Source organism: Dromiciops gliroides, chromosome 2 (genome assembly GCF_019393635.1).
Source record: "Dromiciops gliroides isolate mDroGli1 chromosome 2, mDroGli1.pri, whole genome shotgun sequence".
Lineage (NCBI taxonomy): Eukaryota > Metazoa > Chordata > Mammalia > Microbiotheria > Microbiotheriidae > Dromiciops > Dromiciops gliroides.
Genome location: NC_057862.1, coordinates 244,409,006 through 244,421,166, shown reverse-complemented (window position 1 = coordinate 244,421,166; position 12,161 = coordinate 244,409,006). Strand labels below are relative to the sequence as shown.

The following is a 12,161-nucleotide window of genomic DNA, read 5'->3' as shown; positions in this document are numbered from 1 at the left end:
CTCCTAATCCGACTGCCAATTTTTAAAGTGTGGTCTGTGAACCTCTGGGAATCCCCAAGATTCTTTCAGGGAATCTGCATTATTGGCCTATAAAAATATTCCTCCTTTTTCCTACTATCTATGAGACATGCTTTTTTTCATATACTTCAATAAAACATCACAGCAGATTGAATGCAGAAACAGAGATGAGAATACAGTTACCTTCAATTAAGCAAAACATTAAAGAGATCTTCAAAAACATAAAAGAATGCCACTCTTCTCATTAATTTTTTGTTTTGAAAAATATGATTATTTTGATTAAATATAATTTTTATGCAATAGTCTGTTATTTTCAAATGAATTAAGGATTGTTTTTAAATTATATCTATTTTAATTTCTAATATTATAAATACTCATAGATGTAACCCATATAAACAAAAGGTCCTCAATAATTTTGAGAAGGCAAAAGAGGTCAAAAAATTTGAGAACCACTGCTCTAGGCCATCATGAACTCCCATCTACATGCTATGGCAGACCATTGTGTCCAAGGCTCCCTAGTTATCCCTTATCTGCCCCCTCTCAGTCCTAGTGTGGCATTGTCATATTTTTAAAAATAAGTATTATTTATTGATTTTTAACATTCTTTTTAAAATTTTGAGTTCCAAGTTCTCTCCTTCTATCCTGATCCCTAATCATTGAGAAGGCAAACAACATGATATCAATTATGTATGTGAAATCATGCAAGACATATTTCTATATTAGCTATGGCACAAAATAATGCAAGAAAAATTTTAAAAGTGAAAAATTTCCACTTCAATTTGCACTCAGAAATGGATAGCATTTTCCATCATGAATCCTTCTGAATTTCCTTGTATCACTGTATTGCTCAAAATAGCTAAGTTTTTCACAATAGATCATCGCTATAATATTGCTGTTACTGTGTACAATTATCTTTTGGTTCTGCTCACTTCACTGTGCATCAATTCATATAGGTTTTCCTAGGTTTTTCTGAAACCTTGTCTGAAACAATAGTATTTTATCACAATGATATGCCACAACTTGTTCAGCCATTCCACAAAAGGAGCTACTATAAATATTTTGTACATTTAAGCCCTTTTCCTTTTTCTTTGATCTCTTTGTGATATATAGACCTAGTAGTAGTATTGGTGGGTCAAAGGGTATTCCCAGTTTTATAGCCTTTTAGACTTCTGTTTTATGGGTGAGTTCATCCCATTCACTTTAAGATCTATGATTACTAACTATGTATTTCCCTCCACCCTATTTTCCTCTGTTTATCCTTCCTTCTTTTTACCTTATCCCTCCTTAAAAGTCTGTTTTGCTTCTGACCACTGACTCAGTTAATCAGCCCTCTGTCTTCTATCACTCCTTTTCTTATCCCCTTCTCCTCCTACTTCCCTGTTGGGTAAGATAGATATCTATATTCAACTGAGTGTGTGTGCATGCGTGCATGCGTGCGTGTGTGTGTGTGTGTGTGTGTGTGTGTGTGTGTGTATTCTTCCCTCTTTGAACCAATTCTGATGAGAATAAGGTTCAAGTGTTGCCCACCATCCCCACCTTCTATTTTTGTCTCCACTAACATAGCTTTTCTTTGCATGCCTCTTTTATGTGAGATAATTTCTTCTTCTCCCTTCCCCCTTTTCCCAGTGTATCCCTCTTTGCCTTTTTACCTTTTCTGAGATCATCTCAACATAATTGACTCACGCTCATGCCCTCTATGTAGACTCTTTCAAATAATGACAAAATTCTTAGGAGTTACATGTACCTTTTCAAATGGGAACATAAACAGTTTAAATTTATTAAGTCCCTTATGATTTCTCTTTCATGTTTACCTTTTTATGCTTCTCTTGAGTCTTGTATTTAAATATAAAACTTTCTATTCAACTCTGGTCTTTCATCAGGAATGCTTGAAAGTCCTTTATTTCTTTAAATATCCAAATTTCCCCAAAGGATTATGTTCAGTTTTGCTTTGTAGGTTATTCTTGGTTGTAATCCTAGTTCCTAAATTCTTTCTCTTTTAATGTGGAAGCCACTAAATCTTGTGTGATCTTGACTGTAACTCCATGATATTTGAATAATTTCTTTCTGGTTGCTTGCAATATTTTTTCCTTGACCTGGAAACTATGGAATTTGGCTATATTCCTGGGAGTTTTCATTTTGGGTTCTCTTTCAGGAGGTTATTGGTAGGTTATTTTTCAATTTCTATTTTACCCTCTGGATGTAAGATATCAAAATAGTTTTCTTTTATAATTTATTGAAATATGTCAAGGCTCTTTTTTATCTTGGGTTTTATATAGTCTAATAATATTTAAATTATCTCTTCTCAATCTTGAATTTTTTGTTGACTTTTGACTATTTTATTGTTTCATGGAGTCATTAGCTTCCACTTTCCCAATTTTAATTTTTAAGTAATTATCTTCTTCAGTGAGCTTTTTCTACTTGGCCAGTTCTTCTTTTTAAGAAATTCTTTTCTTCAGTGATTTTTTTGTTCCTGTTTTGCCAAACTATTTATTCTTTTTTCATAATTTCCTTGCATCACTCTCATTTCTTTTCCTAATTTTTCCTCTACCACTCTTATCTCTTTCTTTAATTCTTCCAGGAATTCTTGTTAGTTTTGTGTCCAATTTGCATTGTTCCTTTGAGGCTTTGCTTGTAGCTTTTTTCCCACTGTTGTCTCCTGAGTTTGTGTCTTGATCTTCCTTGCCACCACAGTAGATTTTTATACACAGGTTCTTTTTGTTATTGTTTGCTCATTTTTTAAATCTATTTCTTGACTTTGAACTTTATGTTAAAGTTGGACTCTGCTTCCCTGGCAATTAAGAAGCACTATCCTAAGGTTCAGGCTTTTTCATGCCACTCTTCTCAGAGCTAATTCTATGGGTCTGCAAGGTTTCAATGCTTCCAAGTTGGTGCGATACTGGGAGAGGTATGGCCACTGATCTCCTGATCTGTGTTCCAGTCTTTAGTCAGGAAAGGCCCCTACTCCCTTGTGACTAACTACAAGTACTCCTCTCTGCCCTAGAACTGTGACCCAGAAATGTATATGGACAATGAAGTTGCCAAACAGGACCTGGTCCTGCACCCTGTGTCAGTCCAGGATCTCTAGTAATCTCTTACTGACTAATTTTCCAATCTTCTTACTGTTTCTGGGCTGAGAGATCCCAAAGCTGTTGCTATTGCTGTTGCATTTACTTCCTAGGTCTATAGCTGGTTTTGCCACTTTATGTACTCCAGGCTGACACCCCCCATTCCCACCAAGTACCACAGACCTCTCCTGCTGACCTTCTAAGTTGTCTTGGGCTCAAAAATGCCTCACCCCAACTTTTTCTTGACTGTTACTCCAGAATTTGATTTGATGTATTATTTTAAAATTGTTAGGAAGAGAATCTTGAGAGAGTTTGGCTGGTTTACTGTCTCTATTCAGCTGTCTTGGCTACACCCCATAATGTGAGTTGTTAGATTTTGTATCAATGTGAGAAGGATGGTTGACTGATCTAATTTGTTAATGTTAGTACTAATCCTGCTGTGAGTGAGTTGATGGGCTGCCTTAGTTTAGAGGTATTAGTCCTGGTCCTAGCTTAAAGAGTCATAGATCCCTCCCTTGTCCTTTCCTCCAGATTTCCTCTGGTGTTCCTTGTTAAGCCATATGGTTGTCTTTTGGGGCTCTCCCATAAACATGTCAAATGAATGGACATATTGCTTTTAGCATTGACTAATTCCTTTGTGAAGTCCTAAAAGGGATTAAAAACTAAAAATCCCCACAATGGATTCCAATAATATTTTTTAAGTGTCTAAACTGGTGACCCAAAATTTGGGAAGAGAACAGAAGGAATATCTCATTCTGTACTTCTGGAGGTTATAGTGTTGCTGCCTTTAGAAGAGGGGTTCTTTTTTTTCTTTTTTTTTTTCTTTTTTTTTTTTTTTTTTTAGGCAATGGGGGTTAAGTGACTTGCCCAGGGTCACACAGCTAGCAAGTGTCAAGTGTCTGAGGCCGGATTTGAACTCAGGTACTCCTGAATCCAGGGCCGGCGCTTTAACCACTGCGCCATCCAGCTGCCCCTAGAAGAGGGGTTCTTAATCAGGAGTGTCCATAGAAATATTTCAGATGGGTATGAATTTGGAACTTAATATTTTGATAACTGTATCTCAATAAAATTGACTTCCTTTGTAATCCTACATATTGTATTTTAATGCATTTAAAAACATTCTAAGCAGTCCATAAGCTATACCAGACTATAAAAGGGGTCCATGACACAGAAAAATGGTTAAAAATTGTTGTTTTTAAAAAGAATTAATGTGTTGTGTGTTTTTTTCCAATCAGTCTTTACCTTACACATAGACACATACTGCAGAAAACCCCAAAATTCTCTAACTCTTTAAGAAATTACCTGCACAACCCTTGGAGCAAAACTACAAATGACAAACATATTTTTTCTGTTTGTCCTTAACAAGTTTTCTCTGATCACTGTAGTTTGGAAAAGAAAAAACCCCCAAAACTGAACCTGCACTTTTCTAAACTGTCACTTTTCACCACAGCCCATACTATCCCTGGCCAGAGTAGTACCCTGTCTTGCCTGGTGGCATGAATAATAAAATGCAGGTTTTGTTATGTAAAGTATTTTTCTTTTGATTAGTGACAAGGGATACAGTGGTGCTATTTTAAGGATATGGGCAATTTGGGGGTCTTTTGGAAAAGTCCCAGCATTTAATTTAGCCCATGGGTTTGCTCTTGGGAGAAAAGATGTGCACATTCATTCTTTTCTCCAGCTCTCTTTTTCTTTCTCCCAAACTAGCTAATGGTCTGGCCCCTCCAGCTCATTATTTGAATTTCTGGTCTGAACAGGGTCCTGAGCCTCAGGGGAACAAGAAGAAGGGAACAGGAGGAGTCTTTGTTGAGCATTCTTGGTAAAAAATCAGTTTTGTTCCCATGTCTTAGACTTCCCCTGATTTTTCTTCTCTCATTCTTTATTGCTAATGAGACTGACATTTTCTGCACAGTTCATCTCTAATATCCCACTGCTACCAGACACTGATCTTGTTGAATGGGAAAATATTTTCATTCTGATAAATTGCACTTGGTAAATATTTAGAGATAGATTTTCTAAATGGATGAATAATTTTGATAATGAGCATGTAGGAACAAGTTAGAAAGCTAAGATGTTTGCATTGCTTCCTCACTAAGATGTTTGCATTGCTTCCTTACAGAGACTCAGTTTGAAACCACAGACTTCAAGATGGAGAGCATAGACCTATGAGATGAGGATGCCAAGCCCTGTCAAGGAAGTCTATTCAATTTAATCCAACACACATTTACCAAGTTGCTATGTGCAAGTCATTGTGCTAGACTCTAGAGAACACAGAAAAAAATAAGGAAATGAAAGGAATCACAGAAATACTTCTTTCCCTTAACTTGGAACATCACAAAAGCAGTTATATTATGGACAGGAGATGGTCAGGTGATGTTATAGTCAATTGGAAAGAAGGAATATTTATTTGGTCCAGCTAGTGCACCTGCTCCCTTTGAGGGAGGAAACATGATAGAGTAAGAAAAGGACTGGACTGGGAATCAGGACATTGGTGAGTTCAAGTACTACCTTTGATACTTAGTATGTGACCATTGTTTCATCATAGATAAAATAGGCATCATCATCATCATAACTTAGCAACTACCTCACAGAGTTGTTGTTAAACATGAAAATATATGCAAAAAACTTTGTATCGGGGCAGCCCTGGATTCAGGAGGACCTGAGTTCAAATCCAACTTCAGACACTTGACACTTACTAGCTGTGTGACTCTGGGCAAGTCATTTAACCCTTATTGCCCCTTATTGTACTATTGTACTCTCTCTCTCTCTCTCTCTCTCTCTCTCTCTCTCTATATATATATATATATATATATATATATATATATATATATATATATATATATATGTGTGTGTGTGTGTGTGTGTGTGTGTGTGTGTGTGTGTATGTCAGTTATCATCATCACCATCATCATTATTATAGGAATAGGGGTTAGATCTATGATGTCACTGATGGAGGGAGTTCCCAGCGAGGGTCTTCCATTACCAACACAGGTCAATACCTTCTCTATAATTTATAGTTATAGAAAGCATTGAGAGATTAGTCAGCCTGCTCAGGGTCATGCAGCCAGCATGTGTCAAAGGAGATATTTGAACCCAGGTATTCCTGAATTCCAGGACAGATCCCTATTTACTATGTTACACTGCTTCCTCCTGTCTGTGCAGCTTAGTACCCTTCTCTGTGACTGTAAAAAACAAATCAGTGCTTCTAGGCTGTTACAAATTTGGGTTTTTTTATATCTAAAGTAAACTGGAACCTAGCAGTTACCGGCATTTGTGGTCAGCTGAAAGTCATGGTTTTTATTAGAACAGTCTTATATAGATACAGTGCAACACAGCACAGAGAGCCCTGAATTTGGAGCCAGAGGACCTGAGTTCAAATCCTAACTCTGCTACTTATTACTTACATGATGTTTTTAAAACCTTGGTCAAGTTCTTCTTGGGTCAAAACTTCTCTGGGTCTCAGCTTCCCCATCTGTAAAATGGAGAAAGGGGAGTTTAACCAGATGGTCCACCAGTTTCTGTGAGAGTTGGAAGGCTAAGGGTGTGGTTGAGGGGTTGGCTGGGGTAGTGGGGGAGGATCCAGTGGGAAAATGAACCCATGAAGGCCTCCAAAATTTACCTCTTCTCCTGTCTGTGCAGGATACTGTAATGATTGGAATGACGCCACCTACTGGAGACTTACTATAGGAAAGTTCTGCCATAAAGTGAAGGTCTTTGAGGGCAAGACCAGGAGTCTTTTCTTTGGCGTCAGGAAGTGATGTTTGCTTGTGGGAGGAAGAAGGGGGGAGCCTGGCGCTTTGACTGGGGCTTTTCCTGGGGACTCTGGCGGAGAGTGGAGCTAGAAATGTGCTCTCCCTTTAATAGATAGATGAATCTAGGCCTCTCTCTCTCTTTACCAAATTCTTGTTCTCCTTAATAAATGCTTAAAAGTCTAACTCTTGCTAAAGCTTATAATTTATTGGTGACCACTCATTCGATATTTTAGACAGTTTAGCTAGAATTTTAGCCCTTAACAATCTTTAAACTAGTAATGCCTTCCAGCACTAAATCTATGATGCTATGGCCTAATCCTAATTCCAGTTCCAAAATAGTCTAGTTGGTCTGAGAGATCACTACCTAATGATTTACACTGAGTAGAGAAAAAGCAGTAAAAAAAAATGGTGAATTCCAAAAGATTACTTTTCATGTTCCTAACTCAGACTGATAAGAGAACCAAGATATTTATTTTTCCCACTAGAAAGTAACAGGAAAAGGTAGGTATATAAGGTCTTTCCAATGTGCTAAGAAAACTCAGATTCATAGGGTGCTCATTTGGCAAGCTGTCCATTTACATACATAGTATTCACCAGACAATGAAACGTGTAACCCGGGGGTATCCATGTGACTCTGAAGAGCTCTGCTAACATGGGTAAGCTCAGTGACTTCCAATTGCTGTTATGAATGATGTGGGCCTCATGAGGATGACAGATCCAATATGTCAAGGCCTCCCAGGTCCTACACTTCAAGCATAAAGAACAAAGATAGCATGTTCATTCACTTATGTTCATGGTTAGCATTGTTCAGTGATCCAGGAAATTCATCTCAAAATATTTACAAAGTATTATTTATCAGAATGAAAGAGAATCTTTCAGCTCAAGAAAGTCAGCATATGTTAGCAGCATGAAATAAAAGATAAATTGTGCTGTCTAATTCCAACTGGATTTAATGCCAGTAATAATTATTTTTAATCAGACAGAAAATTCCCTGGGTGATGCCACACCATCTAGCCCTGGAAAGTAATTGTGTCAATTCTCATTATCTGATGCTTTTTATACAAATAATCTCTTTGGGCCTTTTGATGTCTGATGTTCCATTTTTTTTTCCTTCCACTCTCTCGTTCTTCCTTTCAATGAGATCATTCTTTACTTATTTATAGCAGGGCTTTTAATTACAGGACAAATTTAGGATGATAAATAAGGCCTGGGTAACATAAAAAATCCTCACAAAACTTTATGGAGTCTTAACAAATTTCTTTCATACTGACGCATTTCCCTTTAATAAAACAACACTTTTTTTATCCAGGCATCTGACAGCATTGTGCAGGTATTTACCCACCAATGCAGATGATTCACAACTTATTAGTCTTCAAAAATTACTTGGGCTATGCCCAAAGGGCTATAAAACTATGCATACCTTTTTAATTTTTTTTTTTGCAGGCAACGGGGGTAAAGTGACTTGCCCAGGGTCACACAGCTAGTAAGTGTCAAGTGTCTGAGGCCGGATTTGAACTCAGGTACTCCTGAATCCAGGGCCGGTGCTTAACCACTGTGCCATCTAGCTTCCCCCTATGCATACCTTTTGATCCAGCAATATCACTGGTAGGTTTATATCCCAAAGACATCCCCAAAAAGAAAAAAAACTATTTGTACAAAAATATTTATAGCAGCTCTTTTTGTGGTGGTTAAGAATTAGAAATCAAAGGAATGCCCATCAACTGGGGAATGCCTAAACAAGCTGTGATATATGATGGTGATGGAATATTATTATGCTATAAGAAATAACAAGCAGGATGATTTCAGAAAGGTCTGGAAAGACTTGTATGAACTGATTTATAGTGAAGGGAGCAGAACCTGGGGAATGTTGTATACAGTGACAGTAATATTGTTTGATGAAGAACTGTGAATGACTTAACTATTCTCAGCAATATAATGATCCAAGACAATCCCAAAGTACTAATGATGAAGCATGTTATCCATCCCCAGAGAAAGAACTGATATTGATTGAACACAGACTGAAGCATGCTATTTTCACTTTCTTTCATTTTTTTCTTTTATTAAAGTTTTCTTATATGAAATGATTAATTTGGTAATGTTTTAAATAATCACACATGTATAACCTATAATCTGATTGCTTGCCACCTCAGGGAGCAGGGAGGGGACGGAGGGAGGGATAGAATTTGGAACTCAAAACTTTAAATAAAAATGTTTATCATTTTTTTTAAAGTTGCTTGGGGGCATTAAGGGGTTATGACTTACTCAGGGTCAAACTGTGTGACCTACTGTTTATAGCCTACTATGCATCTGAGGTAGAATTTGAACCCAAGTCTTCCCTACTCTGAAGCTGGTTCTCTAGTCACCTCCCACATCACATTGTGTCTCCATAAAGCAACAACTCAACAAAAAGAATGATGAGATAAATAATGACTTAAGTAAAGATAAATTCAGGTATCACCTGATTTGGGTTATGGGTTTGTTGGTGATGTGAGGATAGAAACTTCTTAAATGTGCAGAACAAGTTCCCCACAATACTGGAGTGACAAAGTCTAGTGAAAGATAGTTATATAGTTCTCACATACAGGCCTGATAATTCTTATGGCCTCTTACCTTACTCTTGTGGCTACATGATCTACTCTACCATCTTATTCACCAACTACTTCTCCCTACACTAGTTTAGTACAGTCAACAGTGTGGCCAGAGTCTAAAATGGCACTGGCTTCCTGAATCTCTTTGGCCTCATTGACTTCTGTGAGGGTTGAAGAGTCAGGGGTCTGGTTAGGGGAGTTAGATAGGGTTAGGTGATCTAGCAGGAGAAATAGAGCATGGAGGACTCCAACATCTGCCTCTTCTCCTACCTGTGCAGAATCCTGGAGGCTGAGAATCACAGACAAACCTGGGAGCATATGGACAAGAGGGAACATTAACCACCAGAGAGATTGGTGACCCTATTTCAAGACGTTTAAGGAATGTGGGCTCAGATATTATAAACTCACTGAACAATGTCAGAATTGTCTCAAAAATTGTAATGCCTGTTAGTGGATGACTTCGGGATCAAACATGAAACAGAGCTGGCCATGAGACAATCTAGGGAAAGTAACTTCCGTGGCCTCAGGGAAGACACCAAAATGACCAGGCTGCAGCTGGAGACATAGATTGAGGCTTTGAAGGAAGAGCAGTGCTTTATAAATAAAAACCATGAAGAGAAGGTAAGTTTCCCATAAGCCCAGAAAACAGGATCTCAGCTGAGGGGACTCTCCCAAATGCCAAGACCTGAACAAGCTCCTGGCTGACATATGAGCCCGCTGCCAAGCTATGGCAAGAGCTTCATAAGTATTGGTCCCAACAGATTGAGGAGGGCACTATGGTGATCAATACAAGTTCTGAGGAGGTAGAGCAGATTGCCACTGAGCTGAAATCACAGTAGAGTCCCTGGAGATTGACTTGGACTTGCTTCGGAATCTGAAAGCCAGCTATGAGAAGAACCTCAGGGAGATGGTGATCTGCTAGGCTTGTACAGATGGAAATAGATCAGCACAGCTCTGCTAGATGTAGAGACAGAGCTGGGGCAGTCAGTACAGACAGACACCTCCAGACACCTCCAATATGAAGCCACGCTCAACAAGAAAGTTAAGCTGGAAGCAGAAAGAAATACCAACTGGCAAATAGTAGACATGTAATGAAGACTAGTTTACTAGCAACAGTACTTCCTTGCATAGCATCCATAAGACCATCAAATGGAGAACTAGAGATGGCAGAGTGGTGACAGAGACCAACAATATCATCTTCCTGCAGCATTTGAGCCACCTGGTGTGAAGACCAAAAGTTAATAAAGGTTATGGTTAAAATAAAGGATATTGGGGAGGCTAGGTGGCGCACTGGATAGAGCACTGGCCCTGGAGTCAGGAGTACCTGAGTTCAAATCCAGCCTCAGACACTTAATACTTACTAGCTGTGTGACCCTGGGCAAGTCACTTAACCCCAATTGCCTCACTAAAAAAAAATTTAAAAATTAAAAAAATAAATAAATAAAGGATATTTTTAAGGAAGCATAATCACACAATTACAAATTTAATTTAACAAAATAATGGCAGTTGGGTAAAACTGAGGAATTTGTATCTATCAAAAGAAACCACGGAAGATTTTCAGGTAGGGAAGAAATATGGTCATATCTATGTTTTGGGAATATCAATTTCACATAGGACAAATTGGAGAAGAGAAATACCAGAAAAAGGAGAATAATTAAGAGCAATTGTCCAAAGAAGATTTGCTGAGGGTCTGAACTAGGCTAGAGGCAGTGTGATGAAAGAGAAGGGGATAGTTGTCAAGTATGTTGTAGAGATAGAATCAAAATTCTTTGATTTTATTATAATTATCAAAGTTCTTACATCTAATCCATATTAACTTTCATAGTGAATATTGTTTATCCCAACTTTTCTGTGTGGATTTTTATGAAGGTGTTTATGCAGCTTCTGTCTCACTGTAGTGTACACAGGCAAGATTGCACTCTCCTACACATGTGTGGAGTAAGCTGTGATGTAGTGGTTTTGGCACATAATAAACAAGTTACAGCAAAATAAAAGTGCTAAATGTTTCCATGCTAAGTTTAATTTAATTAGTTCCTTAAAGGTTACACCTTCTGGCTAAGTCTCAGTCTTTCTATTTCAACGAAATTCTAATGTTATTGGGGAAAACACAGTAAAAATAAGATCAGCCAAACCAGAACACAATAAGGCTGATAATTAGGAAAATATCTGTCTCAAAAGACAAACTGAATATATATTTATCACAACTTCTTATTAAACTCAATTTTGTGACAATGAACTGTAGAAATAAGTTAGAACAAACATGTTGATACAGTTTCAATGTTGAAATAGTATATGTTTTTAACCCACATGGGGAGCTATTGACCACATGTTTGATTCAGTTCAGCAATCTAAACTAGTGCTGTTAATATCATGACCTCTCTACTAGTTAAATGTATTATGCAACATCAAACAATGTAGACTGCCTTTAACCAATCTTTAGAAATGCCCCAAACTCAGGAGAACAAAACACAGTTCAGGTGCTTAGACAGCTGTTTCCTGTTTAATTCTGCTACACTAACAATACTCCTGAGGATCAATGTCCACTCAGTTGAGGGAACTTGGGACCTGAGCTGCCTATTCTTCTGAGTCCTTTCTTCACTTTTTCTTCACTTCACTGTTCTGTCCTGGTGGAAACCTCTTATCCTTCCTTTACACTGTTTCCTATTATGACTGCCTCATCAGCTGGCCTACACAGGACCTCATTACTACCTGGTCATCACTATTGGAATGTTGTGTTA

At 37.8% G+C, this 12,161-nt stretch overlaps 1 pseudogene; it reads left to right on the top strand.

Moving 5' to 3' along the window:
• The first annotated feature begins 2,873 nt into the window (after nt 1-2,873).
• LOC122738638 lies at nt 2,874-10,651 on the top strand (annotated as a pseudogene).
• The last annotated feature ends 1,510 nt before the right edge of the window (nt 10,652-12,161 follow it).